Source organism: Ursus arctos, unplaced genomic scaffold (genome assembly GCF_023065955.2).
Source record: "Ursus arctos isolate Adak ecotype North America unplaced genomic scaffold, UrsArc2.0 scaffold_5, whole genome shotgun sequence".
Classification (NCBI taxonomy): Eukaryota; Metazoa; Chordata; class Mammalia; order Carnivora; family Ursidae; genus Ursus; species Ursus arctos.
Genome location: NW_026623067.1, coordinates 54,825,409 through 54,853,274, shown reverse-complemented (window position 1 = coordinate 54,853,274; position 27,866 = coordinate 54,825,409). Strand labels below are relative to the sequence as shown.

General features: G+C 38.6%; 1 long non-coding RNA gene across 1 annotated transcript in view; it reads right to left on the bottom strand.

Annotated features, from left to right (window-relative positions):
* Window positions 1–2,962: 2,962 nt before the first annotated feature.
* Window positions 2,963–27,866, bottom strand: part of LOC123001044 (uncharacterized) — a 420,245-nt gene continuing 395,341 nt past the window's right edge. The window contains exon 6 of the long non-coding RNA XR_006409555.3: window positions 2,963–3,376. This is a non-coding gene — a long non-coding RNA (uncharacterized LOC123001044). The remainder of the gene's footprint in view (window positions 3,377–27,866) is intronic.

Genomic DNA, 27,866 nt, shown 5'->3' with positions numbered 1-27,866 from the left:
GGTAACTAGGCTCACACTGTAGCAATTTTTTTTAGTACAAAGAGTAATTGGTGAATTTTCTAAGAGCATATATTTGGACCCAAGGTAAAACAAGCAACTGACCAAACAAACAAACAACAATAGAAACCTACTCTAATGTCTGAAACTTACCTTCAAGGCAACTTTCAAATTATAAAAAAAATTTCCCAATACAATTAATGCGTTAAAATTGACACAAATTTATTTTACAGAACACTTACCAGACCCCTCCTGCCTGTCTTGATCTAATGCTTTTATCTTCTATTTCACCATCTCATGACCTTTACTCCTTCCTCTAAAGATCCTCGGGAGTCTGACTGCGCCAGTTTGCGAGCTCCATTAACTAGAGCTACCAGGTGATCTCTCAAAGGCTTCGGTGATTTGCAAACTTACATAAATATCTTCCAGAAATATTCAGTTACCTAGAGACCCAGGTACGGTCCACCTGGGCTCTGTCCCACGTAGCAGCCACAGGTGGCCACGAGCACTTACAACACAGAATGCAAGTAGGAAATTTTAAGTACGTTCGGAATAACTCAGGTAGATGAATATACTTTTTCAAATTTAATTTTGTGAAATCTAAGTACAGATCACAAATTTAGTATCTGAATTGAAATGTGCTCTAAGTGGAAAACACACACCAGATTCTGAACATCTCACATGAAAAAAACAACCTTATTAATATGTATTTATACTGATTAAATGTGGGAATGATAATACTTTGGATATATTGGGTTAAATAAAACATACTCTTAAAATTAATTCATCTCTTTCTTTTTACTTTTTTACAGCAACTACCAGAAAGTTGAGGATTATATCTTAGGGTTCACACTGTTATTTTCATTCCACAGGGCTCGTCCAGAGGGCAGTTCAACTTAAATGGAGCTGCTGTAGTTCGTCCGCCTGCCTAATCACACCTCTGGCAGTAACCCTGAACACTTCTTTGTCCAGCATGCTTTTTGTGTTTTGAACAGAATTACTTAATCTTCAAAGAAAAACTGAAGTTGTGAAGGAAGAGAAGCCAAAAGGGACAGAAGGTTATCGCTAGTGAGGTTTCTTTGTAAACAAGCAAATGTAACTGCTTTTCACCAGAGCATCAAAAATTTGTGAGTTCTAATCTTGAGTGATATATATATACATATATATATCACTCAGTTAGTGACAGAGTCAGTTAGTGACTGTCAGTTGGTGACCATCTGACTGTCACTATCAGTTAGTGACAGAATCACAGAAAGATTTAAAATAATGGAAAGTACAACAAGGTCGAAAGGAAATTGCATTCTGACCAGTTTTCCATGACACCATATGGGAAAAATTTGAAGTGGGAGAGGGGTGTTTTCTTTTTTCTTAAAGATTTCTTTATATATTTTAGAGGGAGAGAGAGACCTCAAGCAGATGCCCTGCTGAGTGTGGAACCTGACACAGGGCTGGATCTCATGACCCTGAGATCACGACCTGAGCCAAAACCAAATGCCGACTACTTAAACTGACTGAGCCACCCGGCACCCTGGGAGAGGGGTGTTTTAAGAATAAATTATCATAGTACTGTCAGTGGAACTTAAGACTTACAGGAAACACATCTCTAATGACATGGTGACTAAAGGATGTCAAGGGGTAGACGTGGGAGAGTGGGGAGTCATGGAGAGAACAGCACTCACAACATTTCCAAATCAGAGATTTGTCTCTGCATATTTTCACACTTTGTTTTTTCTTTTTAGAAAGCTAGCAAACTTCTAGGATGAGCTGCTTCCATCCCTTAAAAATCCTACCCTTGAAATCTCTAACACCAGCCTTGCAAATCACTATTAGATATAGTCTCCATGAACTGGTACCTTGGGTGCTTTGCACTCCGTTGCCTCTGACATGGCAAATGTACCTCCAAACACACTCATTCCTTTATAGTACCTAATCCAATTGATAGCTCCATTATCTACCCTACCGGCATGTAGAAACCTGAGTTGCTTTCAACTTTTCCTTCATTCTTACCTCCCCAACACCCAAACAATTAATCAATCACCGTGTCCACAATTTCTCAATTTTATCCTCTGTCTCCATGCCCACTTATCATCTCTATACTGGACCCCATAACTCATCTCCCAGTCCTTGGTATTACCCCCTTGGAAGCCATATCTCAAGGCATTTCAAAAACTGTCTAACATTTAAATCGGACCACATCATTCACCACTTCAATACACTCAAGGACTACGCATCACCTGCAGAATTCAGGTTCTTCTGCCTGGTCTGCAAGGCCCTTAGTGCCTGACACCTACCCATGAACCTCTCCACCTTCATTACTTGTTGCTTCTTGATTTAATATCAACTGTTTATGATTCCCTGCAGTCCTTATGCTATATGATGACTTTCTGCCATGGCTTATACTCATCCCTCTATCAGGTACCTTTCCCACTTCTTTTAATATTGCTTATCCCTCAAGACCTGATTTAGTCATAATCTCTCAGGAGGTCTTCCCTGAACTTCCAGGCTGAGCTACGGGCACTCTATTCCCTGTGCTCCCATATCACAAGGGGCAGATTTCTACTGCAGCACCTAACATGCTGTACTAAAATTATTAAAATTACCTGCTAAGTGTCTGTCTCTCCTTCTAGACTCTAAGACCCACTAAAGCAGGGGCAAACTTACTTACCTTTGTTAGTGCCACTGCTAATATCAGCTGGCTTTTGGTAAATATTTGTTGGAATGAATGGAACAAGGGGAAGTGGCTGAAGGGATTGGGGTTGGAGTCCTCTACTCCTATAAAGTCAGAGCTTGGACTCCTGGTGGCCTCCCAATAGGGTGGGGGACTGAAATTGAAGGAAAACAGTAACAAGGTGGCAGAATAAGAGTGAGAGAAGAAAGAAGCCACAAGCTGTTGATATATATATATAAAAAAAAAAAATCCCTGAGGAAGGACTTACACAATCAGTGAACACATGGGGAGGTCCACATTGGCAGTCTGTAAGCTGGGCTCTTACACTTCTAATGTCCCCCAGGAAGCATACAGCCTTATTATAATACTGTCCAGCTCTGGGCCTTTAATTCTACCCCTAAAAATTGTTTTATCAGGTTCTACCTGTATAAAAAACATTTTGGGTTCAAGGAGTGTAATTTTCCAAAGTCCAAACAAATCTGATTATGTTCACGATTAAAACAAGATATGGTAGATTGAAGGGCCAGCTCTCGGGAAACCAACACATTGACTCTCAGTATGAAGAACAGATATAGCCGAAAGCAATATCCAAATGACTTACCCAGTGACCATTTTAAGAAGTTTTCTGATGACTTTCCCAGTTGGCAACTAATGCCTAGTGGCCCAGAGTATGATAGCTGTCCATTTCCTTTCTGGGAAGATCAGTGGGACCTGGAAGATGAATTGTCAGTCTTAATTGCTGGCTCAGCACAAAAGGCTTTGCCTGGATGAGTGGCTAATGGTGACGCTGGCTTTCTTTTACATTCACTTACACTTAGTAGGCAGAGTGTGTGTTTGACACGTCTAGGGATTATGACTAACATTTCATCTCCCACTTTAGTGAGGTACCACTTTGAACGTTAACTACATGACTGAAAATCAACATATCACCATAAGGAAGAACTGTCCAGAGAGCAGCCAGTAGAAAGGGAAGTTGCCTCTCAGAGCCTCTTCTTCCATGCTTGTACTTGGCTTTATTGCAGTGCCAAACCAGTCACCCTAAACAGAGCTGATCTCGTGGCTTGAGATTTTCCAAGCCAGATGTGCAGATGAATGTGCAGATTAACAACAGGAAAGCATATCTGAAAAGCTTTCAAGTCCACTTGAACTTGTGTAGACTTCACATGCACTCTCTGAGCTCAAGGCTTAGGAAAGATTCTGTGCTCTTAGACCACGGTGCCTGGAGATCCTGTGGACAGGCAGGTATTTCCACATCTAGACAACTGTACCCTGCGGACTGGGCACAGCAGCCTCTCCCTCCTCTTCCCACACTTCTGGGCAGAGAATTGGCCCCAGGAAAGTACAGTGTGAGCTGAGACAGCATGAAGAGGTAGGCAGAGTAGCAGTGACAAGAGAAAGAGCAACGAGGTCAAGACTAATAGCAGGGGAGTAGAAGGGAGGTGATAGTCTGGGAAGAGAGGCAAGTTTGACAACCCTGAATTATGCTGTCAAACGTTAAATCAAGTGAATCTTACTCCCTTTTAGACTGTGGGAAAGGGTGATTATAATTGAAACTGGTTTCCCACATCATTCTCTAGTGATCATACCTCTCCAGAAGTTAAACAGATGAGCGATTACATTGGCTACGAGACATGCAGGTGAGCCCAGATAGAAAGGGCATGATAAAGGTTAAATGATAAGTGTTGCCCATATATAACCACATATATTTAGAAATGAAGCTGTCCTAACAGACATTTTCTCTATACCATTTCATGCATTATGAAAGCTTTCCTAGCAAAGTCTAATGCTATCAGATATGTGTTCCTGTACATGGCATCCCAAGTCTGAATGGCTACACGCACACTTGTGTGCCCAATGCCTACTGCATGAAGGGATCAGCTGTTGGTCCTGGCTAGCTGCTGACCCAGATGGGTTCTGTAAAGAAAATGAACACCTTGTATTAAATACACTGTAGCCTCTACTGATGCCCAATGGACTGGTGCTGGCAAGACCTCTAAAGGAAAATCTCAGCTGCCAAATTTCCTTCTGTCCAAAGAACTTCTACTCCTTGGTCAAAGCAGATAGTACAGACAATGACAAAGACAGCAGGACTCCATTTCCTTGATATCCCCTAAGATTTGTAGTACAGGTCACTGGGTTCCCTGTGGCCGTCCTTACACACTGGTTCAACTTCATGACCGCTTTGGTGGTCAGGTCACTTTGACCTGCCCTCCTACCGCCTTTTCCCTTTGCTTACCCACTCCAGCTACACCAGCCGTCTTGACGTTCTCTCCTCCGCCATGGGCCTTTGCAATTGTGCTTCTACCTCAAGGCACTTCTGCAGTCCTTTCAGGGCTAACTCCCTGGCTTCAGTTGTTGCTTGAATATCACAACCTTAGAAAGGCTTCCCTGACAATCTCATCAGACAATTCTTCCCATCCACTCCCTTCCATCCTTACATGTTCTATCACCCTATCCTAAATTTTCTGCAAGCAGTTTTAACTATCTTATAGTTCTGTGAATCCTCATTTGGTGATTGTGACGGTGTTGTCTGCGTCTGCAACTAAAATGTACGATCCATATGGGCATCCCTTTTCCCTCTACTGATCTCTAGTGCTAAGACAGCGCATGATACAATGGAGGGCAACGATATACGCTGGTTGACCGAACGAATGAGTGAATGAGGTTGAAAAAAAAAAAGGTACAGTTTACTGGCTTACTTCACATCATTCCATTAGGCAGAGGGGGAGATGTGACTCAAACCAGGTCTTTGGACTTCAAATTCCATGCTATTTCCTGTACACAAGGTTGCCTCTGTTGCAAAACTTGCATTTGGTTTTGTTTATTCTAGGGGAAAATAAACTAATCTAGACAAGAATCCTAAGGCCACTGTCACTGCTCTCATGATTTTGAACTACTTTCATGATTTATTATTAGGTATCTTATTTTTAACCCTCTCAAAGCTAAAAGCAGCACTTTCTCTAAGAAAGTGCAAAGCTAGACAGCTAAAAAAAAAAAAAAATTCTGGAAGAGTGGGAGCTGCTAAGCCTCAATAAATTTGGGGTGTTTCCAGCAACTTCAAATAATGAATGATAATAAGGGACCCCTAGAGGGCAGAAGGCTCACCTTCTCAACTTCAAGTGAACAGATTAAAGTCCTGAGTATAGAGTGTTGCTCAAATGGTCACCTCAGATACGGGTATTAGTGACTTTCCTAACTCCCCAGGTCCCTGATAGAAAAGATCTCTCCTTTTGAGATCTGTGGCACTTGTTTATTCTTCTTATATGTTCCTCATCTCAAGATACACATATAAGAAAGACTACACCTATTCGAAAAACTTCATTATGTACTTATTAATATGCATTAAGCGTTTATATTATCATATTATTATTTTTCAGATGTAGAAGTGATATATGCTCATTACATAAAATCTAGAAAATAAAACTCTTAAGTAAGAAAATTATTTATCATCTCACATAATTTTACAGATGAACTGTAGATTTAATCAAGTACAAAATTCTACTAGAATTGTATTTTAGATTTCTTTTTATATTTCATTAAACTTATACATTGACTTGTGAAGAATTAATATTTTTAAAGTATTCAGTCTTCAATTCTGTAAGCATGATATATATTTCCATTTGTTTATTGTTTTAAAAATATATCTCAGTATATATATGCAAAAATATCTCAACATCATGTACATTAGATTTAATATATGCACTATATGTACATACATTATATATACAGACACAGACATGTATCAAAACATGCAGGACTTCTATAAAGAAACATGGAAAACTTCACTGAAGTATATAAAAAAGACCTGTGTATGTGAATAATGTATATATTGTATACAGAGAGAAACATGTATCTTGAGTAGTATGTGTATCATTTTCTAGATAGTTGTGCAATGTTTTTGAACTTCAAAATCATTTTTTAATAACTATTACATTTCATCACATTTTTGTTGCATATGGTGCTGAACTGTTGTCCTACTATTGGCTTTTTAAGTAGTGTTCAAGTTTTTACTCTAAGCAATGGTGAAATGAACCATCTTACATACAGGTCCTTGTATATGGGACTGCGCATTTCCTCCAGGTTTCCAGGAGTGGGATTATGACATTGAGATAGATGAACTTCTTAAAGAATCTTGATACATAGTACCAGATGGTTTTCCAGACAGGGTGAACTAACGTACATGCCTTTGGCGTCTCAATTTGATTTACCATTGTTCCCTTTTAATATTTGCTAATTTGTAGACAAACATGGTATTCTAACTCTTATTTTAGTTCACAATTTGAGTAATAAGGTTGACATCTGGAAACAGTTCAGCAGTATGACTTGTGGTTTGATAAAGTTCCTATGTTCAGGTCCTGGAAAATGATTCATAAAGTTCCTATGTTCACGGTGTTTTAGGGAGACAGTAAGTCATGTGCTGGGAAATATTTAACGAGGAGTTTTATGGGGGCGGGGGTTGCATTTGTAGCATATTTGTAGCTGTGGTGTAAATGTTCCCATCAAGCTACCAACATGACCTGACTAAACAGGCCGCTGGAAGAGGCGTATCAGCGGACTCCCACGGGTGGGCATGAGCTGGTGCCAGCGCGCCACTGAAGGAAGTACAGTTTTAGGGCTAAATAACGAGTTTGGAGTTGGTCAGACTTGGATTCCCAGTCTCGCTACTTCCTGGCTTTGAGATCTTGGGTGTGCATCATACATAGTTTTTAAATATTTAATAAGATAATGAAAGTATTGAGCACAGTTCTTGACCCAGAGTAATAACTAAATAATAATGTTATTATTCTTTTTCATTTAGTACTAGTACCACTTATTTTTTCTTTTGTGAACTGTCTGTTCCTATTCTTTGACCATTTATCTTTGAGGGTATTGCTGTTTTTCTTATTGAAGTATAAGCACTTTGCATATTGAGGGCATTAATCATTAAGAATATTTTTGGCTTTCAAAAAATATTCTGCTTCCTAATTGTATATGCTTTTAGACCCTTAAAAGTTAAAAATAGGTCTTTGGATATGTTTGTGATTTCTTCTACCTGTATGCAAGCCTTTCATATTGTGCATTTAACTGCTTAAATTACTTGGAATTGATTTTGGTATGTGAAGTGGGTGAGAAACTAATTTTTATATGTATAACATCTAGCTACGTACCGTGGGTTCAGTATTATGAACTTATCTACCTCAGTTTCCTCATTACTGAGTTAGAGATGCTGGTATCATCTACCTCCTAAGTGTGTTAAGAGAACCATTCTGATTGTAATGTGTGGAGCACAGAGAACAAACCCCTGCTACACCGTGAATGCAAGGCACAGTTAGCTGTCCTCAGCACCATCCTCGTCGCCATTATCCTCATTAGAGCCTCACGATTATGTATCCCATCCTTTCCTTACAGATTACTTTTCTCTTTTATTTTATTTTATTCTTTTTAAAGATTTATTTATTCATTCGACAGAGAGAGAGACAGCCAGCGAGAGAGGGAGCACAGCACGGGGAGTGGGAGAGGAAGAAGCAGGCTCCCCGCGGAAGAGCCTGATGTGGGGCTCGATCCCAGAACGCCGGGATCACGCCCTGAGCCAAAGGCAGACGCTTAACGACTGAGCCATCCAGGTGCCCCTACTTTTCTCTTTTAAAGAAGATGATCTACTAGCAAAGTAAAAAAACAGAAATAAAACACCACCACCACGGCAAACTCGGACAAACTTCTGGGGCCCAAGCCCAGCTTCCATGACTATAAATACAGGTGTGAGGGTCACTGGGGAATGCAGTCGTTTCCCTTTGCCTGAAGGGATTAGAGAGACAGCCTTGAGACTGCTGACTTTCACCTTGCAGTTCTTTAGATACAGAAATAAGGTGCTCTGAGATATTGTCTTTCCCCCAGTGTAAACCTAAAGTCAGGTTTTTGACCTGTTTGTCATGGAAATTCTGTTGTGAGTGATTCAGTCCTACAAAGAGCAAACAGCACTGGAGAGCCACAACACTTGCCCTTTTCAGAAACGGAACTTCTTAAGGGAAATTTGTTCTGATAAAGAGAGACCATTCATTGCCTTAGGGACACCTCAGCATTGATTGCCAAGGCCAGGCCAGGCTGAGCTGTGATTTCAAGGGCCCATGGAAAGACTTCTGCCCCTTCCCCAAGATTTCCACCTGCAAAGTGGAAACAACGCATGGAGTCCTACGCTTCAATATAAGCACTGGAGAGGCACTCAGTCAGTTTTTGCTGCGAATGAACGAACACCTTGTCTGATTGTTCACACTGAACTGTGCAAGGCTGATTTAAGATTTTGGCTGAAAGTAGGAAGGCTAACAGTGCTATCCACTGTATACTTAAAGAAGGTGGAGGAAGGAGATCAGTTAAGATTATGGAAAAGGGACAGAACAGTAAACAGGAAATAGAAAGAAAGCATGGCCCAGCTTAGGGCAGTTGTATTCCATCCCCCAAACAATTTCCTGGTTCTGTATAAGGGCTTTCCATCACAACGTGACAAAAGTCATCATGTCAAAGAGATTTTGTGTGTGTACTACACAACTCTTAACCACAAACCAAATTCAGTGGCTATAACCTTTGGATATTGCTTTAATTTAACATTCCATTTCCTTTCCTTGAGCCCTTTAGACAAATGGGTATCAATGGGTTACTCCTCCTTCCAGGAAAGGTATTATGGTGCACTTGTTTTATCCTTGAGTTAGTGAACACATAAGCAGAAGAGAAACCTAGGACCCAGCAATTGCACTACTAGATATTTATTGAAAGGATGCAAACATAGTGATTTGAAGGGGCACATGCACCCCAATGTTTGTAGCATCATTATCAACAATAGCCAAACTATGCAAAGAGCCCAAATGTCTGTCCATCAACTGATGGATGAAGGAGATGTAGTATACATTTAGAATGGAATATCACTCAGCCATCAAAAAGAATGAAATCTTGCCATTTGTAACAATGTGGATGGAACTAGAGGGTATTATGCTAAGTAAAAATGTCAGAGAACGACAAATACCATATGATTTCACTCATAATGTGGAATCTGAGAAACAAAACAGAGGATCATAGGGGAAGGAAAGGAAAAATAAAATAAGACGAAAACAGCCAGCGACGGAGGCAAACCATAAGAGACTCTTAACTCTAGGAAACAAACTGAGGGTTGCTGGAGGGGAGATGGGTGGGGGCATGGGGTAATAGGAGGATGGGCATTAAGGAGGACACTTGAAGTAATGAGCACTGGGTGTTATATGCAACTGATAAATCACCATATTCCACTCCTGAAAATAATAATACACTATATGCTAATGATATTGAACTTAAAAACATTTTTAGAAAAAGAAAGAAGAGAAGCTGTCACAGGAAGCTTCAGCCCCTGCTGTGGGGAGTAGGAGCTCCTATCACATGGTGTAGGAGAAAGTATTTCTCCTTCACTTTGGAAGGTAATTTCTCAGGATACAGAATTCTAAGTTGGTAAATTTTTTCCCTCCCAACACTAAATATTTTTAGTCCACTCTTGCTTCTAGGGTTTCTGAGTAGAAATCAGATATGATTCTTACTTTGTTCCTGCATAGGTCAGGTGTTTCTTCGAAGATTTTTCCTTTATCTTTGATTTTCTGAAGTTTGAATATGAGCTGCGTAGATGTAGCTCTTTGGCATTTATCCTGTTTGGTGTTTTGTGAGCTTCCTGGACCTGTGTTTTTGTGTCTGACATTAATTTGGGAAGATTCTCAAATGAAAAAATAAGATGCAAATTTAATTCGGAAGCACCTAATACAATAATGTCTCCACTTAAATTTCAATGCTTTTGAAAAAAGTTTTAAATTTTTTGAATGTTTCTTTTCATTTTCAGATAAATTTAGACAAATCTTATCAGATTTTAAAAAAGAACACCGTTCAAATTTTAAATGAAATTACTAACTTGTGAAGGCTGACAATAATACAATATCCATCTTGAAAATGGGTGTGTACATGTGTGTGAATACACATACTAATTTATATTTGTAATGTTTGTGTGTGTATATATATATATATCTTAATTAATGGAAACTATATAAATATATAGAGACTATATATATGAAAGAATACGTATATCTGACAACGTGTGTGTCATTTTTTTGCACTTTCTTTATCTCTAGACTGTAAGTTCCTTGAAAATGGAAACCTTATTCCTTTTGTGATGCCCTGACTCTGACCAAGTGCCTTCCATATTTGGGCAAATGAATCCAGGTTCACTTTTCACACAGAGGCAAAAGGCTAGCACCATGTTAGACAATACCTTCAATACTCTTTCCAAAGGCACTGGAGAATAACTACCCCTGAAAGTTTAAATTTTTTCTTCTTTACATCCTGAGTAGAAAGGATGCTACTGATGAGATGGGGCTAAGATTATGGGGGAAATGTTATGGGGAAGCTTCTGTTTCATGCACACAATGGTAATAGAGTAAGTGAATTATACCCCTCTTGAGAAAAGTATCTTTATCCTTGGCACATGATAGAATCCTTATTCACCATGAAGGAATATAAGGAAATGTTTACCAGCTTTATTTACAATAGCCAAATTACGGAAGCAGCCCAAGTGTCCAGTGATAGATGAATGGATAAAGAAAATGTGATACATACACACACGCACACACGTGTATATATACACATATATATGATCTCTCTCTATATATATTGTTCATCCATAAAAAAGAATAAAATCTTGCCATTTTCAATAATATGGATGGATCTAGACAGTATAATGCTAGGCAAAATAAGTCAGAGAAATACAAATATCATAGGATTTCACTCAAATGTGAAATTTAAGAAATAAAAAAATTAACAAAGGAAAAAAGACAAACCAAAAGACAGGCTCTTAACTATAAAGAACAGATAGTTATCAGAGGGGAGGTAGGTGGGGGGATGGGTAAAATACGTGAAGAAGATTAAAGAGTACACTTATCTTGATGAACACTGAGTAATATATGGAATCGAAGAATCACTATATTTTACACCTGAAACTAATATAACACTGTATGTTAACTATACTGGAATTAAAATAAAAATAAAAATAAAAAAGAATATACTATCAACTCATGTTTGACAAAGAAGCCAAGAATCCTCATTCAATGGAGAAAAGACATTCTCTTAAAAAAAAAAGAGAGAGAGAGAGAGAGAGAGAGAGACAAATCTTCTAACTTTGGTGAGGAAATTGCTTATTTCAATAAGAATAATTAACAAAAATTACAATTTTCAAATCCATTTCTTTAATGTGAGAAGTTTAAACTCTGTATCTAACTATAGGGTTAAAATGAAGAGTAAATTAGATAATTATCCACTGGATTTGATCAATGTAGAATATGGATTATTCAGTCCAAAGAATCATTTCCAATAGCAGTGGTTTTTAACTAAATTACCTAGAAAATTACTTCAACTCTCTAATAACCATTCCTGTCCTCAAGGTTTATCCATGTTGTAGCAGGTGCCAAAATTTTCTTACTTTTTCATGTTGAATAATACTCCATTGTAAATGTATGCCACATTTTGTTTATCCACTTATCTGTCAATGGACACTTCAGTTGCTTCTACCTCTTGGCTGTAGTGAATAGTACTGCTAAGAACACGGGTGGACTCATTTATCTTCAAGACTCTGCTTTCAATTCTTTTGGATATATACCAGAAGCAGAATTGCTGCATCATGCAGTAATTCCATTTTTAATTTATTTGGGAACCACTGTAGTGTTTTCCATAGCAGCTGTACCATTTTATAATCCTACTAGTGCTGCACAGGGTTCTAATTTCTCCACATCCTCACCAATGCATGTTATTTTCTGTTTTGTTTTTTTTTTTTATTTGATTTGTTTGTTTTTATATATAAAAGCCAGTAAGTATGAGGTGGTATCCCATGGTGGTTTTGACTTGCACTTCTCTAACAATTAGTCATAAATATCTTTGCATGTGTTTATTGGACAGAAGTCTTCACAGAAACACCTATTCAACTTCTTTGGTCATTTTCTAATCAGGTGGTTTTGTTGTTGTTGTTGTTGTTATCAAGTTGAGGAGTTCTTTCTATAATGCGGATATTAACTCCTCATCAGTTTTATGATTTGCAAATATTTTCCCATTCTCTAGGTTTCTTTTTTGCTGTTGACTGTGTCCTCTGGAGCACAGAAGGTTTTAATTTTAATGTAGCTCAATTTGTCCTTTTTTTCTTTTGTTGCTTATGCTTTTGATGTCATATCCAAGAAATTCTTGCCAACTCCAATGTTATGAAGCTTTTACCTTATGTTTTCTTCTAAGAGACTTTTATTTTAGGTCTTACATTTAGGTCTTTGATCCATTTTGAGTTAATTTTTCTGTATGGTATAAGATAAGGGTTCAACTTCACTCTTTTGCATATGGATTCCGAGTTCCCTAAAGCTTTGTTGAAGAGACTATTCTTACCCCATTCAATGGTCTTAACACTCCTGTCAAACCAACATCATGTGACCAGGTAGATGGGGGTTTATTTCTGGACTCTATGTTCTAGGCCATTGGTCTATATGTCTGTCTTTATGCCAGTACCACATTGTTTTGATTCCTGTAGCTTCGTAATAAGTTTCAAAACTAGGAAATATGAGGGCTCCAATGTTGTTGTTTTTTTAAGATTGTTTTGGATATGCTTTTCTTTTTAGTTTCTTATTTCTAATTCTTTTTTTTTTCATTCCTTAAAAATCTTTATCTCTTATTATGGCACTTTTCCTTATATGGTTTATATGTCCTGCATCCTTCACATCTGGAAGACAGATGGAACAAGACAGCTTAATTGAGTGACCCACAAGTAGTTGTGTAAAGTGGGCTTGCCCTAACACAGTGTGGAGTAAATCTCTAAATCCTTTCCAGGAAAGGAAGTGTGAGACTGGAATTCAGACACGAAGCAGGAGTTATAGACTGGTGTTCTCATCCTGTCTGCAATACTCTTTGGCCACCTAATTTTGAGCAAGCCTGTTGACTTCTTTCAGCATCAGTTTTCTCAAGAATCAAAGGAGGGGAGAGGTTTCCAAGCTCTAGAATTCTATCATTCTTCTGGTAAACCAGAGTTGTTACTTAGGGATGGGATCTTAGCCAAGGCAATTCAAACCCTCCAGAGCTGGGCAATCTACTTCTTGTTCTCTCTTCTTTTCTCTTTTCCTTTACAGTTCCTGACTCCCAATTGCCTTCCTTTCCTTCCTGGAAAATTATTTTTCTTTAATTTTGCCATTATTGTTTCTAGATTCTTACCTTTTAAAATACTCATTCTATTCTCAGGAGGGGGAAAAAGTACCATTGTTTTTAAGCCTCATGCATTTAAAGACCATACCACACTCTACCCCCTCTTAGACAAAGTTCAGTTCATCACAGAGCTGACAACCAAAATGGTAGAGTAGCCAAACATCTATGCAAGGTGATGTGAGAACTGGGCAGATCCACACCTCTGTCTTCCATTCTCTGTCTGAAATCTCCCATTGCAATGACAGAGAGCACTGAAAGGTAAGACATTCAAGCCTCCTTATTTCTTCCTTCAGAATATTAACTATTCCTTTCCATCTTTTTTGTCCTTTTTCAGACACCCGATAGTATCAAGTTAGGATAACTTGAGCAACTCTACTAGGTTCAAACTAGGCTCTCGCTCTATCTTCTCCCTCACCTACCTTGCATATCAGGCCAGGCTAATCTTCATGAAAGTGTACTTATAGTTGTCATCTGCTCAAAAATCTACAATGGCATCCTGTTACCTTTGGCATTAAGTTATAAATTCTTTGTTTGACCTTCCAGACTATTCATCATCTAATAGCACCTTTATTTCCCAGGGCTCCCCAGAAGAATTCCTTAACAGCTCACTTTCTTTCATGTATTCTACTTGTATTTCTAACTCTTTGTCTTTGCCTGTGCTGTTTTTCATCATTTATAAGAACTTCTCTCTTCACCTCTGTTTACCCAACTACTCTAGACAATACAGATGTTTCTCCTCATTTCTCATTGCCAATATTATCCACACCATACAATTTAACACTTAAAAGTTTCATATATTTGTCTTTTGTTTCCTTGGCTGGATTCTAAACTCCTTCAGGAATGTGGACTTCTGTTTCCAAATTTATAATACCATATGCAAATGAAAGATATCATGATTATTTTTAGAACCAGAAGAGTTTCTGTGGTTCACTGACCTACGTATTCAAGTCCCTGGAATTAATTCAGCACTCAGAACTATCCTAAGTCATATGCAACAGGCCACTGCTCTAAGAGAGCATTGGGTCTACTCCACTGAATTCCAAACTGAGTTATTTATCATCTCTGTACCTGAAAGTCTAACAGGTACATGCATTTTTTTCTAGAAAATTATTTAAATGAATCCTTCTGATTAATGCATCCAAGAGCAGCACGGTGTCTTTCAAAGCAATGACAATGTACAAAATAAAAGAATACACAATGAAGCCAAACCAAGAAGAAATTTCTCAGCTTGTCAATGAGATGAAACAGCTTTACAGACAGATTCCCCAAACAGCAAGCCTCCAAAACCCTTGCAGATAAAAACTAAGATGTTTGAGAAGTCACATAGCAAGAAAGAAGACTAATTCAGTCATTTTCCAAACTGAGTTTCCATTCCTCCTTTAAGTAGTTCACAATACATACTCAATTATTTTCATATAACTAAGAAATACCTTCAATGCTGCCTTTTAAAAAGAGGCAACAACTCCGGTAACCTCATAAATATGCTGACGGTTCATAGCTCTGTTAGTTCTATACCGTCTCTACCCTCCTATGTTCCCTACCTGCACTTCCCCTAAGTCTTGTTCATTGCTCAGATACTAAAGCCTACTGAGTGGAATAATCAAAAGGAGAAAGGCCACTGGCTAACTCAACACCTTCTTTTTAATTCAGCTATGTAATTAACAGGTAACTTATATAACTCCTGACGGTGTTCACACTTCTGAATAAACATGAGTTAAATACAATGCTAGGATTTTCAGGAAAAATATGAACTTTTATAGATTTCAGTAAAACAATAAAACCCTAGGGTTAGAAAGAAGAAGTGACTTCTTTGGTGAAACTTCACTTTTGCCTTGCTGGCAGAGGCTAAGGGGTCAATATTATTTGCAACAAATACACTTGTGCACATGATTCTGAATATCTGCATGGAAGTATTTTTTGTCTGAAATCCAGAAAGAGTTGTGGTCTCCCAGTCACTGTAGAAAAAGGAGCCATGTATTATGTTGCAGACGGTCCATTTCCTCTGGTCACATTCACTCTTCCTACATTGGGAAGGCAAAGAGAAGTGTGAAATGATATGACAGAACAATGTTCTTTATACAGGCATAGTGGATTATTTATTTTTAAAAGGTCAGTTAGGAAAGGGTGTCATGCACTATAGAGTAATACATATGAAAATTAAAGTCATGAACCCCTGCATGGGGCTCAGTATTGAAAAGTCACCCAAAGTCCTACAGTAAATGCTCTGTTAGCTACTGTGGTTACAGAATGAGGTTCTCTGGTTAAAAATATGTTGCAGTTAAGTCTCCATTATGATTTCTATATCATGCCTAGATTTTAAATACCCAAGCATTAGGGTAAAGCAAAGCAGGGAAGAAATACAAAGCCTCTCAATTCAGACAAGCTGACTCTAAATCCTGGCTACAACTCTTACCAGATTTGTGATATTAAGTTATCTACTCTCTCTGAGCCTTAATTTTATAGCTGGAAAATGGAGCTAAACCTTGATTAAATACTATGCTAGGACTTCCATTTTTCCACTTCAAAATGTCCTTTGGGGGACAAGGTTTTCCCTCTGGCCTCACACAAATAAAACGTAGACAACATATATGAAGAAGCATTGGTTTCCAAGACTCAGTATATTAGATAACCAAGGACAGGAACCCCAGGATATGAGAAACAAAGGAAGTGAGATTTCTTGTTGCTCCAGCTTACTATCTTGAGAAAGTTTCCTGATCACGGAGCAGAGGGGAAAAACCAGGGATGGTCCAGCAGAATCCCTGAGTTGAAGAGACAGAGCTGAATGTCTAGGGACACCAATGCAGCTGGAGTTCATAAGACAGATTAGTGAGAAGAAAGAGTCACATAGAAAGCAAACTCCAGAGAACAGCACAGCATCCACCTTCAAGTTCAGCAGAGCATTAATCAGTGCATGTGTGTGATAAAAGTAATGGATACTGGGGAAAGAATCACCCACAAGGATTAGAGGGAATGGTACCTATGGCTCACCTAGGGTCAGTAAGTACCTATTCTCAACACCTACAGGGGAAATCTTTGTAAGCCCCATGGAACTGGGAAGTAGTAACAAGGGTCTTGCCTCAGTAGTAGAGAATAATTAGCTCTAAACTAAACATGGCTCAGTACTACATGAAAAATCTTAAAAAACAGACCTGAAAAGATGAAAAGTTTTCCAAATAGCTTACTGTATCCCAGAATAAAACACAATAATATTTATGAAAGTACAAAAATATCCAAAACCTATACAAAGGTAAAGGTAAAACTCACAATCTTTAACATCCAATGAGAAATTACCAGGTATGAAAAAAGGAAAGAAAATATGAGAAGAAAGCTCAATCAAAACTGACCCATAACTGACAAAAATGTTAGAATTAGCAGACAGGAACCTTCAAACACTTACTGGAACTGTATTCCACATGTTCAAAAAATTAAGTTGGGAATGGAAATATAAAAAAGACCCAGGTCAAATTTTTGAAGATGAAAACTAAAATGTCCAAAATGAAAAAATAAACTGGGTGGTATAAACTTCAGATTAGACATGGCAGAAAAAAAGAAGAGTGGACTTGAAGACATAGCAATGGACACTGTTCAAAATTAAATACAAAGATAAAATAATCCCAAAAAAGTGAAAAGAATACCAGTGACCTGTGGAACAACTCCAGATGGCCTAATTCATGTATAACTAAAATTTCAAAAGAGGGGATGATAGAAAAATATTTAAAGATATAATGGTAGAATTTTCCCCCCAAATTTGATAAAATCTATAAACCTATAGATCCAAGAAGCTACACAAAACCCAGCACACACACACAAAATGGAAAAAAAAAAGACTATACTAGGGAACACCATAATAAAATTGCTCAAAAACAGTGATAAAGAGAAAAATCTTAAAAGTAACCAGGGAAGACAGATGTGCTACATATAGAGGAATAAAGATAAGAAACATAGCAGATTTTTTTTTTAAATAAGAAACAATGCAAAAAGATTGCGGCCAACATGTCAAAGAAAAAAAGTGTCAAGCTAAAACTTTATGCTCTGGGAAAATATCTTTCAAACAAACATAGAGGCAGAAAACAGTTTTTCTAACCATAAAGACCTTAAAGAGTTCATCACTAGCAAAAACACACGACAAGAAATACGAAAGGCAATTCTCTAGGCAGAAGGAAAATGAGAACACCTGGAAATATGGGCCTACACAAAGGAATGAAGAGTGCAAGAGTGGGAGCAACATGATTAAGTATATAAGATTATTTATTTGTGATTTAAATAACTTTAATAGTTAACTTACTGTTGAGACAAAAAATAGTAATGTAGTATTGGGTTTATAACAGATAAAGGATACTAAAACACACCAATACTACCAAGGCTAAGTAGGGAGAATTTGAGGTACAGTATTATAGCCTTCTGAAAATATGTATGAAATGGCATAATAATCACTTAAAGATAGACCACAAGTTAACAATGTACACTATAAAGCCAAAAGCCAACACTAAATTAACAAAATGAAGAGGCAGAGCTAATAAACCAACAAAGGAGATAAAATGGAATCATAAAAAATACTCAGTTGAGCCAAAAAAAAAGGAGGGGGGTGAGAAAAGAGAAAAAGGAGAACAAAGAATGAATGGAATAAATACAGAACAAATAATATGATGACAGAATTAAACCTAACTACATCAGTAATCACACTGAACAGAGATGCTCTTTACATCCTAAGTATAAGTCAGTATTGTCAGATTGGACAAAAAACTAAGACCCAAATATTTTCAGGCTTTCTTTTTTTTTCTAGAAATTGGCAAGCTGGTTTTAAAAATTCATGGAAGTGGAAGTGACCTACTACAATAGTCAAAACAGTTCTAAAAAAGAAGAACAAAGTTGGAGAATAGCATTGCCTGATTCTCAGATTTATCATAAAACTTCATAAATCAAGTGGCGCCTGGGTGGCTTAGTTGGTTGAGGGACTGACTCTCTCGGTTTTGGCTTGGGTCATGATCTCAGGGTCATGGGACTGAGCCCCATATCACGCTCCATGCTCAGCAGGGAGTCTGCTGGAGATTCTCTCTCCCTTTCTCTCTCCCTCTACCCCTCCCCCGTCATGCTCTCTCTCTCTCAAATAAATAAATCTTAAAAAAAAAAAAAAAAGACAAACTTTATTAACCAAGACAGGGTGGCAAAGACAAGGAAAGATAATATATCAATGTAACAGCACAGAATATAGAAATAGACCCACACATACATGGATAACTACTTGTTTTTTTGTTTAGAGAGAGAGAGAGAGAGAGTGCACATGGTTGGGGGAGCTCAGAGGGAGGGAGAGAATCCCAAGCAGGATCCACACCCAGCACAGAGCCAGGTGCAGGGCTCGATCCCAAGACCCTGAGATCATGACCTGAGCCAAAATCAAGAGTCAATCCGACTGAGCCACCCAGGTGCTCCATGGATAACTATTTTTCATCAAAGGTACAAAGGTAATTCAGTGGAGAAAGGATATCTTTTTAATAAGTGGTGATGGAAAAATTGCATATCTATAAAATGAATAAAATTTGAATCATATCTTATTTCATAAATTAACTCAAATTAACTCAAAATCAGTCATAAGCTAAATGTAAAACCAAATGATAAAAAAGACCTCAAACGGAAGAAAACACAGAAGGAAATCTTTGTGACCTATAGTTGGTCAAAGATTGCTTAGCTGTGACACTGAAGGTGTGATCCATCATTATTGATAAATTAGAGTTTAGGAAATGTACAAATTTGAGTTTTTTGACAGATACTCTCAAGAAAATAAAAATAAGAGATAGACCAGAAGAAAATATTTCAAATCGTGTATTTGATAAGGGATTTATATTTAGATTATATAAAGAATTCTCAAAACTCAGTAATAAGAGAACAAATTATCTAGTTTTGTAAAAATTGACCAAAAAATCTGAACAGATAATACATTAGAGAAGATATATACATGGCAAATCACACAAAAACATGTTCAGCATTGTAAGTTATAAGAAAACTGCAAATTTAAACCACAATGAGATACTACTACACACCTATTAGGATGGCTAAGACACCAGATCGAGTGTTGGTGAGAAATGGGAGAAGCTGGGAGTTCTCATGCAGCGCTGTTAGGAATGTAAAATGTGCAACCAGTTGGGAATATAGTTTTAAAATTTCTTAAAAAGTTAAACATGTATCATTTTACCCCTAATAGTTAGAAGATGTAATAAATGAAAGCATGTGTCATACAAAGACTTACACAGAAATATTCATAATCCCAAACTGGAAACAAATCAAATATGCATCAAAACAAATGGTGACGTACGGATAGGGTGGGACAGGACATCAATGTCCTGGAAAGAGTAGTGTTGGTTGGGAAGAGGAGCGAGGTCTGAGATTCAGAAGTCTTGAGTTGTAACTCAGATAAACAACTTCACTTCTCTGGACCTCAGATTCTTTATCTATTCAATGAAACAAAAACATTTATTTTTCCTCTAAAGAGTTTCTAATTCCCCCACTCAAAAAAAAAAAAAAAAGACTAAAAATGAGGCAGAGATGTTATACAAAGGATAACGGAGTCTGTTCAATTTCTGTTACTGCTCCATTGGCTATTCTGGAGAATCTGTGCCTACTATGGAATAAAAGTGATCAGATATGACTGGAAAAGGACTTTTACTCCACCAGGGATAAGGACCCAACAGCCTATTCCTGACCTCTGAGCTACAGAACACAAGGTGTAAACCCAGAGTATAATTCTCTAGGTTTTTGGCAACTCCGGTAGAGATCTGTAGCCAAAATTTCTGCAGATATTTGCTTTTCTTCTCCTCCACGCTACCCCTCCCCCAAGTTTCACGATTATTTCTCTATTTTACAGCATTATGAAACAAAATTATATAAGTAAACAAAAGTTTATTTGCTCTTTAGTCTATCTAATGCCAAGGACACCTGTATGGGACAAAATCTACAGAAGAATACAAATCCGCAAGGTCCTAGGAAGCCAGCTGTATAGCCAAGATTTCTTAATTCCACAACTTGGCTAGAATCAAATCAACCTTGACATGGTTTGGGAGCAGAAATGGCCATCCAGAAAGTTATGTTCCCATAGAATAATTTCTAGGTTAGCTAAAATTTGGAGCAGTGTCCAAGTCTTTAGGATACACAAAGAAGTATTTTAATCCAGGAGAATCTGTTTTCTAATGCAAGGGTTAGCATGAGTAATTTCAGCTACGACTAAGAGAGTGGGTTACTTTTGGAAACTTCATTTAAATGAGTGTATATATACTTATCTATGTATCAACACATGTGGTAGTGGGAACAAGCACAATTTTGATTTAGTTCATGCCTTTTCCCTCTGAAATCTGTGGTCTTATGTGAAATGTCTTCACACTGAAGAAATTCTGTTTTCCTTTTGCTATCAAAAATAAAGTCCTTTAACATGGTCATAATCCCCTGCAAACATTCAGATTTACAATCACACCCACGCACACCCAGGTCTTTTCTGATAGCTTGCAAATATCCTTGTTCTCCTTTGCATGTCATCTTCACAATTACAAAGCTGAAATTTCTTTGGCCTTTCCTCTCATGTTTATACAGCTCAGCTTTTCAAAGTGTTTTTAAAAATTCTTTAGGCACACCTAAGAAAAATATGCGTTTCTTTTCATTACCTGGGTAAAGGCCAAGGTTTTTTAATCCCCATTTACCAAGAAAACAGTGCTCTCAAGTGTGCTTTGTATCAGCAAATTGAAGGTGCTCTTGATAGAGATTAATTTTTCTACCTCAAAAAGGCCCCTATCATCTTCCCATTTTCTTCCGCCTGTGTTGCACACAGTCATTTATTAACCACAGAAGGAGCTATTCCCGTAGTCTTATTCTACCGCTGTATCTCTGGCTCCTATATGGGGTCTGATAGAACACACACAATGTACACCTTACCCCCATACCCTCAGTCTTTATAAGCTGTGGAGGGGCATATTAAATGGGCATATTAAATGAATATAGATTTCCTACTTTGCAGGGACAGTTTGTTCCTAAAAACACTTTATGTAATGCCTTAGGTTGGATTCCCCAGGGGCAGACCCTGAGTCAAGGATTTGTGCGCAGATGATGTATTAAAGATATGCAAGAGAAACTTGTAAGGGGATGCAGGAAGCAGAGCAGGGAAGAGGAAGGAGCCCAGCAGGGGTGTGACTCCAGGCAAACACTCCTGGTTGCTTCAAGTTCAACCTGTAAAGGGGCACTTGAGGGTCTGACTTAAACCTCCAAGCTTTTCTCCTGTGGGGTCAGGGGGCTGAGCTATTGGTTAAGGGTGGTTTAGGCAGAGAGAAAACCCCACGCACTTCCAGATATCTGAAAAATCCCAATGAGGAGACTCCAGATGTCCCAGGGGAGTCCCTCAAAAAAAGTCAAGAAGCTGGTATTAGAAACAAAAGCACACAGAAGCCAGGGGAGGGACACGAGAAACTCTGAAAGGCTCCTAGGTGATCCAGCCAGAGCACCAGCAGTGTCCCAGCCCCTGCTCTGTGCTGGGTACTGTCCTCAATCTAGGAACAATATGGTAAGTGGACCTGCCAGCCATTCCTTCTAAGTTTAAAATGGGGTTGAAAAAGAAAAGATGACTCTTTAGCCAATACTCACACAAATGAATAGAACATAATAAACTGTGAAGTGCATCAAAAAAAGAACATTTTTTGGAGGCTCCTGACTTAGTCTTGGGTTTAACGGATGCTTTTTTAAGGAGACAACTCAAAATGTAGCAATCTGGATTCCTGGCTATATGAATATCTACACTGCCGTTATTAGTGTTTTAGTGGTTTTGCTAGGCAAAGACAATTTGTACACTTCCAGGTGCCCTGAAGTAATTCTCAAAGTCAGGATAAACCCTCTGAAAAGCCTTTAAATAGTGAATCGATGAAAAAAAGATAATATGAGGGTGTTTAGGTTGAGTGATCTAGAGAATATTCTACAGTCCAAGCTTATAAAGGCATCACAACATAGCACAAAGAGCCTTAATAAGTCACACACACACACACACACACACACAATCACTGGATCACCAGGCAGCTTTTGACAGCAAGGATGATTTTCTGACTCAGAATAACGATAGAAATTTCCACATGGTGACACAATATGACCTGCCGGGCACCAGGCGAGGTGCTCTATATTCATTGTCTGGTTCTGTCCTAACAAATGGCCCATGGGTTAGGTAGTATTTTTATCCCTACTTTGCAGAAAGGAAATGAAGATGAGAGAGGTTAAGATATGTGCTCAGGGCACACAGATGCAAAGCAGTTGAATGTAAGGGACTGCAACCTAATTCTGTCTGACTTCAAAGCTGAGCCATAACCAATTTGTTAACTAGCTGGAAAAGCAGCACCTGCTTGTGTGTACTGGAAAGAGAAGTAGACACTGTGGCAGCTTAAATGCAGCAGGGTACTAGCTAATTATCCACTTGAACCAGAAGATTCCCAAGCTAGCTAATAAGCCCCTTTCCCAAACAATGTGGTTTGCACGCAGCAGTTAGCTGGAGCCCCCCGCTATATTGACATGCTCCCTGTTGCCTTGTAGTCAAGCATAATGTGAAACTCTCTGTAGCCTCAATCACATCATAACTTAGACTTGATTAGCACCAACATTTGCATCAGGGAATGTACAGAATCAATGCCTAAAAGCAGGCTCCAGAGGGCCACCAGACCTTGGCAACTAGTCAACACCAGCAAGAGAGTATTTTTTCCCACAGCACAAGGCATGGCTTATGAGATTTCACATCAAGTGTCTATCACCCATACATTACACCGGGATGATAAATTGGTTCTGTCCTCTCTCATCTGGTGACTCTGAGAGATTGATAGTGACTGCCTGGAACACTGTTGCAAAGAAACCAGGGGCTGTATAGGCTCAGCAGGAAGGAGCTGCAAGATTAACTGGTACATATGGGGAGGCAGGAGGATGTGCAACGTTGTGGCCACACTGGAGGAAGTGGTGTTTCTCATTCCTACCTAATACGAGAATCATAGGGGACTCCCTAAAAACCCAGATTACCAGGTCTGGGGCAAAGCCTCAGCATCTGCAGGATAGGCGCCTTGGAAATGGCATTTTTATCAACTGCCCCAGATGAGTCTTATGATTAGGTAAGTTTGGGAAACACTGGGATCACCATTCTCTATCCCATCTACACTTCCGGGCTTTATGGATTCAGTTTTTAAAATTCTCATGGTTAAACTTTATCTGAATTGACCAGCCCTTTCTACAGCCATATGTACTTGCACACATGTATGTGCACGTACGTGTGTGCAGGTGCACGTGTATGTGACAAGGATGGGTTTTCCTACTATTCAGCTAACCCATGAAGTAGTGATGGGATCTTCCCTTCTGCATCACCACCCCTCCTCCAGGGTTCCAGAACTCACACCTTCTTTTGAGTGTGGCAGGAAATTAAAAGCATACTGAGCAGTTCACAGAGGCTCAGCAAATTCTCAAGTGAGAAGCAGAGATCCTTTAGTTGTATGATCATGGCAGGATGCACACTAGAAGCTGCCAGTGGAATGCCCTTTGGTCACCATGATGAGAACAGCCACCTTCCCTGCAGAACCAACAGGGTTCCCAGCCCAAAGGCCAGAGGTATACTAGCAACTGGCTCAGCTTCCATGTGGCCCCTGCTTCTGACCACTGGTTCTTAGTGGTATTCTCTTGTTAACAGTTTCTTCTCTACTTGACTGCCCCCCCACCGATCCCCTGACTGACCTCTTCCAAGGTACGACCTCATGACCTCTCTTTGTCTTTTCAGCACAGATACACCTCATCTATATTCTGTTTTTTTCCTTCACTCTGATTCTGTGTGTGTTGTACGTGTCATAAGCTCCTATATCCACTCCCCTCAAGGCCTTTCTTCTGATTTTCCTGACTTGCAAGGAATGAAAAAGAAAACAACAATAAATATTTACTGTTTATTTTCTTCTCTTCCTGCCCTAATAATTATAGCTTTTCTGTAGACGATACGAATGTAGCTGGCTCGACCTGATGTTATGATCAGGGAATGCAGGAAAAGCAGAAATAGACAATTTATTTGGCCAATTAAATATTTCATGGTCTTATCTTGCTATTTCTTCACTAGAATGCAAGCTCCCTGAGGACAGAAACTCTGCCTGTTTTTTTGTGGTGATCATTTCAGTGCTTGGTGAATGGGAAACATGTGTTAATACATCTTCGTGGGATTAATGCATGAATGACAACATTTCCAGTCCTGACTTTTCAGGTGCTATTCTGATATTCATAACTTCCCTAATTTTTCAAGGGACAGCTCAAGTCTCCCCTCCTCCAAGAAGACTTTCCCAAGTATCCCTGCTTTGCTCTCACCCCTGTGGCATTTTCAGCTGTATCTCACAACATCTCCTTGTTTGTTATTTCGATGCTGTGTAGCTTACTTGTTTAAGACAAATGATATTTTCAACAACTTTACAACTAATACTGTAGTGAATGTCTTTCAAGTTGTTTCTTAGAAATCCCTCAAAGCAGACTGAGGGTAACACTCCAGAGTCTAATTCAAGAAAAGTAAGCTGGGTCAAAACAATGCTCTCTGGGTACACAATTCTTTGACTCTTTGACTTGTCATTATTCTCTTATTTTTAATGTGTGTCATGTTTCCTCCTCGCTTCCTTCATGAACAAAGGATTATGTGTTTTCCTCTACAGAGATGAGCGTGGCTCAAGGCACGTAGTAAATTCCCACTGATTACTTGATTGATTTTAAAGACACTAGGGTTATTTCAGAGACTCTAATGTTCTTTCCATGGACAACTCTGTGGCAAATGTGTCCTTCCTAATTCACAGGAGGGCACTCCTGGTCTTGGGTTGTGTTTTCAATATTCAGTGGACAATAAAAGAAAATGTGTAGGACTGTAAATACATGTGCTCTCCCATCCTCCATCAGGATAGAAATGATAGTTAAAGTCCATGAAAATGATTAATTAAACCTTAAGGGGGTGTGTTTATTTCCTCTGAAATGTTACTTTTGACAAAGACAGAATTAATGTTCTTTTCCTTTTCAAAGCTTTGCCTCTGTTCCGAGCTGCCTTTGTAATTTTTTGCCAGCGAGTGAAGGAAAGAGGGTATTTTTTGCCACAGCATTTGTCTCCATTTCAGCAACGAAAACATGAATGTTCTAAAGGCACTGGCAGCGCAGCTCCAACCTGAGTGATTTTTCTCACACACCAGTCTTTCATCCTGAAAAGATGAAGCACTGTTGGGATTTTAAATAAACTCTAGTAAACTGCAGCATCTTTCAATGAAAAGAAGCAAAAGATAATGTGAGAAAAATAAAAGAGAGCATCGTTAAACAGTGAAGCCCGTAATAATGACAGAACAAGGCCTTGATTCTTTCCTCCGAGATCCAGTGGTGCTGGCTGGGACTGAAATGACGAGAATGAGTAAGACACAAAGCCCGAGCGCAGCTTCCCTTCACCACAAGTCCCTCACCTCAGCATTTTATGTTCTCCAATGCTCATGTTCTTCCCCGGAAAAGCAAACACATGTATGTTGTAAGTGGTTTCTCTACAATTATAAAGCAATTTGAGTGGCGGAGCCATATTCTAATTGAGGATGTTTAGATGTCCTTCGGCAAAGATTAAAAAAGGACTCATGGACATTTTAAGGGCAGTAGCTTTTAAGCATGAGTATTTCCGCCATTTTCTGAGAATTTCTTTTAAAAATTTTTACAAGAATAATATAGTTCTTGGCTTAAAAATAGTTTAGGGGAAAGGATCATTTTGTAAGAATGTTCTAGGCTGGAAAACTTCATACATTTGGTGAACACGTTACCTCAAGCGAGATGAATTTTACAAGCATTTTAATTCTCCTGAGCTTTGGACAATTTCTGGGTGACTCAACACTGGAGGGGAGTGCATGAGACTAGAAAGAAAGCATCGTTCATAACAATATGCTCTTCACATTGGGACTGACCTTTTGATTCTTTTGCCTATTGCGGACTTCAGCCAGATTTTAATTGGAGAGTATTTTTAATATCCTCCACTCATTAGCCAACTGACAGAAATAACCCAGGGCCACTAGAAAACAACAACGACAACAACAAATCATTATCTTTTGGTCAATCTGGATACAGTGAAAAATGAGAGACAGGAGCCAATGACAGACTATAGGCTTTGCACACTGCTGTTAAAGAAACCCTTATTCAGACACAGGATCACACAGAAAATTATAGATAACATGCTGCAGAAAGGATTCCTTGCTTCCCACCTGCACCCCCCGCCCCATTGCCCAGCAAGGGGAAAAACATCGCTGCAGTGATTTTTCTGATTAATAGTGAAAAATATATCCAAAGGGGAAAAAAGAGAAAAAATACCATTATACTGATACAAAACAAAGTCATAATATACAGTTTCTTGGGAAAAAATAGATTCTGGTTCCTTCATTTTACCATAAGCTGAGAAAAAAAAAAAAAAAGTAAGGTAGACTGGAAAAAAAAAAAAAACACTTAAAAGTAGGTTTCCCATGTCCTTAATCATTAAAATGGAAGTAAGTATACTAGCAATGAAAATAAGCACTGAACAGGGACAGGCCACAAGGACAAGATGCTGAGAGCATCAGTGTGAAATGATAGTATAAGAAATACGTCTAGGGGCACCTGGGTGGCTCAGTTGGTTAAGCGTCCAACTCCTGATTTCAGCTCAGGTCGTGATCTTAGGGCTGTGAGGAGCCCCTCATCTGGCTCCAGCTGGGCATGGAACCTGGTTAAGATTCTCTCTTTCCCTCTGTCCCTCCCCCACTTTCTCCAAAAGGAAAAAAAAAAAAAAAGTCCAATGGGTATTGACTCTAAAAAATATTTTGGAATGGTGTCTTATTCCTTATCTCTGTTTTTGTTTCATACCTTCTATACCTCTTTCACCAGTGGATGTGGTATCATAGCAGAGAAGTGTGGGCAATTTGGATGGTATATGAGTTAGCTAACCAGCTTAGCTTCTGTAACAAAGATCCAAAAATACCAATGGCTTATACAG